The 7,878-nt window shown below is 38.0% G+C and overlaps 1 protein-coding gene across 1 annotated transcript in view; it reads right to left on the minus strand.

Annotated features, from left to right (window-relative positions):
- Window positions 1-7,878, minus strand: part of NRG3 (neuregulin 3) — a 392,904-nt gene that overhangs the window by 343,957 nt on the left and 41,069 nt on the right. The gene's annotated exons all lie outside the window — the stretch shown is intronic.

Here is a 7,878-nt window from a genome sequence, read left to right on the forward strand (position 1 = left end):
CACCACACACCTGCAAGAAAAGGGCATTTCAAGCAGCAGCTGGGAGAAACTGATGGCACAGCATCATACTGAGGTTGCCAGACAAGTTTTGCTATATTAACTGGCTTATTTGGCTACACCAAAGTTGTATTTCCAAGTTCAGCATAGTCAACAATGGGTGCTTTCCTTTCACTTATTGGACAAACATTTCACCAACTAGGTGGTCACTGAAGGGTTAACAGCAGTTTGCCAAAGGTGACTTAAATCCCCATTTTCAAAATTTTAGAGAATGCTCCATATGCATATATGCTCTATATGCATCTACAGATGTTTTTAACCATTTCTTCTGACCTGTTACCTTATTGGTGTCCTTTTCTGGTATTGATGCATAGGTATCATTTCCTTAGTCACATAATTAAGGGTATTGATATTTCTACCAGATAAATGAGTGGAAAAGTTGGAAACAATCTATGAAATGCATTTGTTCTGTGTATAAAGAGACAAATAGAGAAAATAAAATATTGCAACTGAAACATGCCTGCTTGATTTTTTCCTCCAGAATGAATGTTAATACCATTTAAATTATCAATTAACTAGATATCTAGATTTTTTTCACTTCAAGAACTCCCTCTGGAGTTCCTAAGATAGCAGTCCTAGAGCATCCTCTGAGATAGTTCTGTGCTAACAGCCATCAGGAAGATCTGTGGAAGTGGTTTATCAGGTAAGAGTACTATTTAAACGCTTCAAAAAATCCCCCCCCCTCCAACTTTGGCATTGGAAAACATGAATTTAGGGGTTTCTACTCCTTTAGTGAAGAGAAAAAAGGATTAGGAGAAAGCACTTAGAAAGAATCACAAATGGATGCCAAACAAGGCAAAAAAATGAGAAAGATGGAGAAGTCTTGCAAATCCAGGGAATGTTTTTCACTGATTTTATGGAAATCTGGAACCAGGTTCTTATAGTCGTGACTGCCTGTCCTACAAAGTTCTCGCCTTCCTTGTAAGCTTGGAATACCTTTGTCCTTCTATGTGCTTTGTGTTGCCTTTAAAAATGTCCTTTAGCTCTTGCCTCTTCCATAACCATATTGCAGTTCACTAAGTCCAGTGTGAATCACTCTGTTTTCATCCTCAAATAATTTGTACGTGCTTCTTGGAAGAACAAAAATGTTTTACAACACTTACATGACAGAGAGCTTTTATTTTTCTCACGACTATGTCCTGAACTCTTTCAGAGTTTCTTAAGTCTCAACTGCACTTCTTCACCCACTAAGGTTTTCAAGATACCAGCTCCTAAATGTTGCAATGGTTCTAATGGAAGACATGAGGATGTGATACCATTAAGATCACTCAAGTGTAGTCATTTGTTTAATATTGGAGGACTTCCTGTATTATTAGTAAAGGTTTTCAGGCTTCTTTTCTTACAATTTCCCATTCTTATTGAAGGTTGACAAACAATTCTTGAAATTGATTATGGAAAGCTTTCAATGTGCCTTACTTGAGTGAATTACTTAAAAACAGCCATTACCCTGATATATTAAGTTCCTACCAATGACTATTAGCCTCTTGAAAAAAATTCTTTTGTCTAAAAATATGAAATGGATCTTGATGCAAGAACCTTCTCTTAACCTCATAGTAAATGCAAATGTATTTCAAATAGGTCATCCTACAGTTAGAAAAAAAAGTCATTCATCTAGACAGACACCTTAATGAAGGCAATGTCTTCCTGTAATAACTTAGTCATGAGTTAAAATGTTATGAAGTATACAAAAACACAGTCTATGAATGCTTTTAGGTTATTTCTCTGTCCTTAAAAATTAATATTCAAAGCATAATCAGTTTCTCAAATCAGCCCACTCTTGTTAAACTGAATCTGTTCCATGCATTAATTCTAATTTACGTAGGTATTCGGTAGCTCTCACTTGCATTTCTTCCTACTCGTTTTGTATCATAGCTCAACTCCTTTACTTTTTCTGGAAATATGTTTATCACGATCAGAAAACAATATGTAATTTGTTTTTCTTGACTTTTCTTCATAATATGCAAAGAAATCTGTAGTGTCTCCTTGAGGACATCTGTGACTGGAGTGGATTAAAATTACTTATCTATGGTGGAGTCAGAAGTGGTATTTTTGTAAGGATTGGTGTGATACATGTAACAGGTATGCCATTTTTGCATGTATACCTTTGTTTGTCACAGGGGTTTCTGCTCTGGCTGTCAGTAGGTATGGCCCAGCTAATGGTTGTGCTACAAAGGTGCTGTTCCTGCTTGGCTTCACACATGCCTACAGCCATTATTTCAAATAATGACATGCAATGGGTGAGTTAAGGGAGTTAGAGTTATTTTTGTTTAACTGTTATCATAGAATCAGACCTAAAAACTTCAGGATGAGTATCCTCCTAAGAGCCAACAAAAGAAGCAGAAATTCAAATTTGGAAAATCAGAGCCATGAAACGGAGTTACATCCATTTCAGCATGTAAATAATATACATGTGGGATGCCTATATCCTAATCCTGCATACACACACAGTTAAAAGCCTTTCTTTCCTCCCCAGCTTTACAAAACGCTGAAGACATTCCTTGTTATCTCATGTAAGTGTCACCATCTGAAGTTTGGAACAACAGCACCTCCACAGTTACTTTGGTGTAATCAGCTCCTGAGAGCATAACCAGTCTTGAATTTGTGAGCCAGCACCCACCTCACCTGCTGTGTTCTGGTACTTTAGCAGGTGGATGTGGTGAACAGAACAGAATTTCCCAAAGGATGCCTGAATTGGGGCTGGTTATATAAATAGGTGTTACGCTGCTTCCCAAACTAGGGCATTTGAATATTCTTTACATAATTCTTCCTCTTAGCTTTCCTCCGCAGCTCAGCTACATCATACAGATCTCTTGTGGTCAACTCACAGGCTGGGAAAACCTTGCTCGCTTTTCTCTGAGGTCAGCATTAAGTGTAATTTTGTCTGAGGTCAGCATGTAAGTGCATTCCCTCTTCCAGGTGAAATGCAGAGCCGGTGTCCCAGCCATTCACCAGTGCTCAGAGCTGGACTGCTCCTCCCTGTGCCGATTGCCAAAACAGGCATTGCACACCACAGACCAAGCTTTATTCAGCCATCACCAAGTCAGGAGACTTGGGCTAGGGATCTGTTTGTGATGTGTTACCTAAAGTATTCCTTTGAGTACTTACGTGGGTCGGGAGGAGTTCTCCAGGCACCCAGGTGCAACAGGTGAGAAATGCACTCAGCTGCACTGCACAGCAGCCATTTGAGATGTGAGCAGGCTGCTCCTTTGCATTATGTCAGTCTCAGGTGTGAGATGAGTGACATTTATTTTGGGTTAAGGAGAAGAGGCTGCTCTCCCTCATTGCAACATAAATTCTGAATAACCACCCCACGGTTGAATTAGTTGGATAAAGGAGGCCTGTCCTGTCACACAGTGCAAGTGTGTTGGTTCACCTCAACAACCATCAGCCTCAGGTTATTCAAGTCATGTGTAGCCAATTTGAAAATGCTGAGGCTGCCACTAAATATTTAGAATTACACTTAAATATGCACCAATGAATATATACAATTCAAATATCTTTCTTGGCATGGTTTGTAATGATGAAATTAAATATGATGTGATATTAACAAAAAATCCCATATCCCAAATCCTACAAAACATGTTTCAATCAGGAAATATTAGTAAACCAAATACTTTCCTTGGATGAATTTATTGCTGTATAACTGAAATCCTAAATGCCTGACTCACTTTTTATCAAACCGAATTTTCAATATTCTCTACTTTTAACTGACCATAAATTCTAAGGATTTCAGTGGGATAAATTATATTTGGCAAGCACTTTTTAAATTCTGATTTTAGTTGTATTATATCAGTCCCTTAAGAAGCCACTCAATAATGATTTCAGACTGAGAAATATAGTGACTAGTCTTAACAATGCCCTTGTGACATTCTGAAGCCACTGCAGCATAAGAGAAATGAATATATTACTCTTCAAGCCTTTGTAACCCCTGAGATTTTTATCAGGAACATCAATTTAAGATGCCAGAGAAAGAAATAATTGAAAGCAAACATGAAAATGCCATCAAAAGGGCTTGCTCCAAAGCGTGATGGAATCAGCAGGAATCTCTCAGTATACTGCAGTCTATCTTGGACTGAGCCCTAAATCAAAATTCACATCTTTCCAAGATCTGTGACAAAAGGGTGGCAACAGAAAGTGGAAAAGCCTATGAAGCAGTCAAGACAAGAAAGACAAGAAAATTAATATTATTTACTATTATGACTTATTTCCAAACATTTCCTGAAAATCTACCCTTTTTCCATCCCATTAAGAACACCTGATCCCATTTAAGGAAAAAAGTGAATATATATCATATTTCAGACTTTGTGATCTTTCAGTTTTCAGTTGAACATTGCTTGCTGTCCATGTAACTTCTACCCAGTGCAGGGAACACTGCTGCTACATGTTATTTGCTGGATATTTTGGATTTCTGATTCCAACAGCTTTAGGAGGTTCAACAGTTTTGCAGGATCCTCTTCAAAGCTGCCCTGAATGTCCAGAAAACAACAGGTAGCAAACAGGTAGAAAAAGCCAAGGGGAACAATCTCCTTATACTTCCACGTAGAACAAAGGGAGTTCATTCTGTCAGACTTAATGGAAATAATTTTGTGGCATCCATCCTTACAGTTATATTTGAATGACCCTTTGAAGTAGATAAAGCCCACAGGAATTCATAATTCTCATAGTTTAATCAGGAAGAAAAACTGGATCTTTCATCTTTAAAGCTTTGAGACATCCCTGAACTCAGTCAAATTTTCCAAGCACTTCAACTCTTCATAGATTTCAACTATGAAGGAAAAACATATGGTTTTTTCCTTCAACAGAGGAGTCAGAATAAACTTTTTTCTTAGTGCCCCTGCTTAATTCTGAGGAACTTTTCTGTAACTAGTTACACCAACATAAAAGAGTTATGGAAAATAAATCAGATGGGTTTATCACTGCTGTGCATTTATGAATGTATTTTTGTATGACTTAGGTATGCATGGGACCTGATAAGATGCCCCAAGAGTCCTGAAGAAATTGTGTGACGCAGTTGCCAAGCCTCTCTTGATGATATTTGAAAAATCACAGCAGCCAGGTAAAGCTCCTGGTGACTGGAAAAATGGAAACATCACAACCATTTATAAAATGGATAAAAAGGAGGACTCTGGGGACTACTGCCCTGCCAGCCTCATCTCTGTGCCTGAGAAAATTGTGGAACAGATTCTCCTAGAAGTTCTGCGAAGGCACATGGACAGGGAAGTGATCCAGGACAACTTCTCCAAGAGCACATCTGCTCTGAAGATGAGGGATGGACCATGTCTCCTGTGAGGAAAGGCTGAGACACTGGTTCAGTCTGGAGAAGGTTCCAGGGAGACCTCACTGCAGCCTTTCAGCATTTAAAATATACAGACAGTGGGAAGAGACTTTCTAGCAGGGCCTGCTGTGATAGGACAAGGGGGAATGGTTTTAAACCAAAAGAGAGTAGCTTTAGACTGGGCCTAAGGAAGAAATTGCTTACACTGAGGATGGTGAAGCCCTGGAGCAGGTTGCCCAGAGAGGTATGGGGTGCCCCATCCCTGAAATAGGTCAGGCTGGATGGGACTCTGAGCAACCTGGTCTAGTTGAAGATGTCCCAGCTGGGACAGGGGAATTGGAAAAAATGTCCTTAAAATGTCCCTTCCAACACAAGCCATTCTATGACTCTGTGATTTTCATTTAACTGCACAAGGACAGACACCAGGGACAGGACAATAAGAAGTAAAACAATGCCCAGAGCAAGACAGCTGCTGAATAAATATTTTAGAGAGAACAACTGATGGAAAATTAATTGATAAATATCTATCCAAATATTTAAAGCTGTGGTTTTTTTTTTTTTTAAAAAAGGAAAAAAATTAGGAATGCACTCTGAAAATTTTAGGATTTTGAAGTTATATAGTTATCAGTGGGCAAACTTGTAACCCCACCAGGTTGAAAAGGAGATTTTTTTTTTTTTTAAAGAACTAGGATTCAATCTTTAATTAATTGCCAATGTACAAGTCCATCCTTCCACTTATGGACACTGTAGGTGTTAACATTTATTTATCCAGTAGAAAACTAGAGTGCATTAGGTAATCTAAAATCCCAGGTAGTAATTCTAAATCATAGTACTCTATTTCTTTGTGTGCACTATGACTACGTTGATGCACAACATTTGTCATGGTAGTTATTCTTTACAGCTCAGTAATCAGGGATTTAATATTTAATAAGAAATATCATACCAGTAACAAGATACCTTGCATACTCTGATGTTTTAATAATGGTAAGCATGACAAACAAAGGGATATAAGTCTTATTGAAAGAGTTTGTTTTCTTTTGTGGTTTTCTTGTTGCCTTTTTTTAACCAGACCAGCTGAGCTAGTTGGCTGACAAAAACAAACTTTCAGTCACACAAGGCTTTATTTTAAAAACTTTCTTTCTTGAAAAAATTACAATTCTAATGTCACTAACAGACCTAAAGGGAGAGCAGCAAAGCTTTTAGAAACGTGTATGTATGTATGTATATAAATGTATGTACGTATTTACACACATGTATCATTGTGTAAATGTAGATCTATTTGAGAAGGAAGATGTTAAAGCTGTGGAGTAAACAGAATATTTGAATTTGTCCCTTGGCTGTGGAACAAAGCTCTGTGACTTTGTCCCATTTGCTACCAAAGCCAACACCAATCAGCTACTAAGAGATTTCACAGCTCAGTTTTGCATACAAATATTCCTGGGCCTGGAAGAAACAATGCAGAACCACTTCATTGAATATTTTAAGGTCAAATTTAGCATCCATGGCCCACCAGGAGATTCTGGAAGTCAGAAATTGAAGCACATCTCTCACCATCAATTGGGATGCATGGAGGAACCCTAAACAAGACAGCTCTAAAATGGTATTTTTGAGAACAAAATAATGTAAACTCCCAATCTCAAACTGGAACCAGAATTTTTCTATCTCTTTCTGTGCAAAGGGAGGATTTTTATTTAAAACAGCTGTCATCAAAGCTGTCACACTGCTCAGCTACTCATTTGTTCTACACAGCCATTCACATTTTCCTTCATCTCTTTTGAGAAATTGAACCTTTTTAAGGAGAAATCTCTCTGGTCAGTCAATCTCTCTATAATCAGAGAATCAAGCTCAGCAGAATGGTAAATCTGTACTCAGAGGTCAGAAATTAAGATTTCAAACTTTATAGCTCCCTCATCATCTAGACCTGTAGTAAGGGAATTATGGGTGTCCCCAAGGTCTCTCATAAGCTGCTCTCTTCTGCTATTTCTTCACTTGCTATATTTCTACCCTAGAATGCAGTACAGCATAACAACCTGCACAATGCCACAAAATACTGTTCAAACCGGAGAGCTTTAAATCTTCATTTTTGTTGTTTATCTGGACATCTTATATAAAACATCTGTGTCAAAAATGCTGCAGAGAATCTGTTTCTATTAAAATTACCAGTCAATTGCATGAATTCTGTGTAAACCTAACTTGCACAAATTGAAGTGCCTGAAAGAAAGGTTTGACTCAATTTCTATAATTGTAAAAGTCCAGGTATAGCATCTACCCTCCCTCTGAAGGCAAGGACAGATCAGCTTATAGATTTCATTACTTCTGCACTCTTGAGGATATGCCCTAGAATCAGATGTTCTAAACAGAGCCCTCAAATTCAGCCTCCGTTCCTCAACCCTGCTGTGCAAGCTAAGCTGCACTGACATTACAAGAAATTTTCCCAAGCAGCTGGTGACAAACAGCTTTCTAATAGAAAATTGTCCCTAAAAATAAATATGCTGCATCTACAGATTCAAAATTATACGTAGGCATGTACACAAAGAATAGAAAAT

Source organism: Taeniopygia guttata, chromosome 6 (assembly GCF_048771995.1).
Source record: "Taeniopygia guttata chromosome 6, bTaeGut7.mat, whole genome shotgun sequence".
Taxonomy (NCBI): Eukaryota; Metazoa; Chordata; class Aves; order Passeriformes; family Estrildidae; genus Taeniopygia; species Taeniopygia guttata.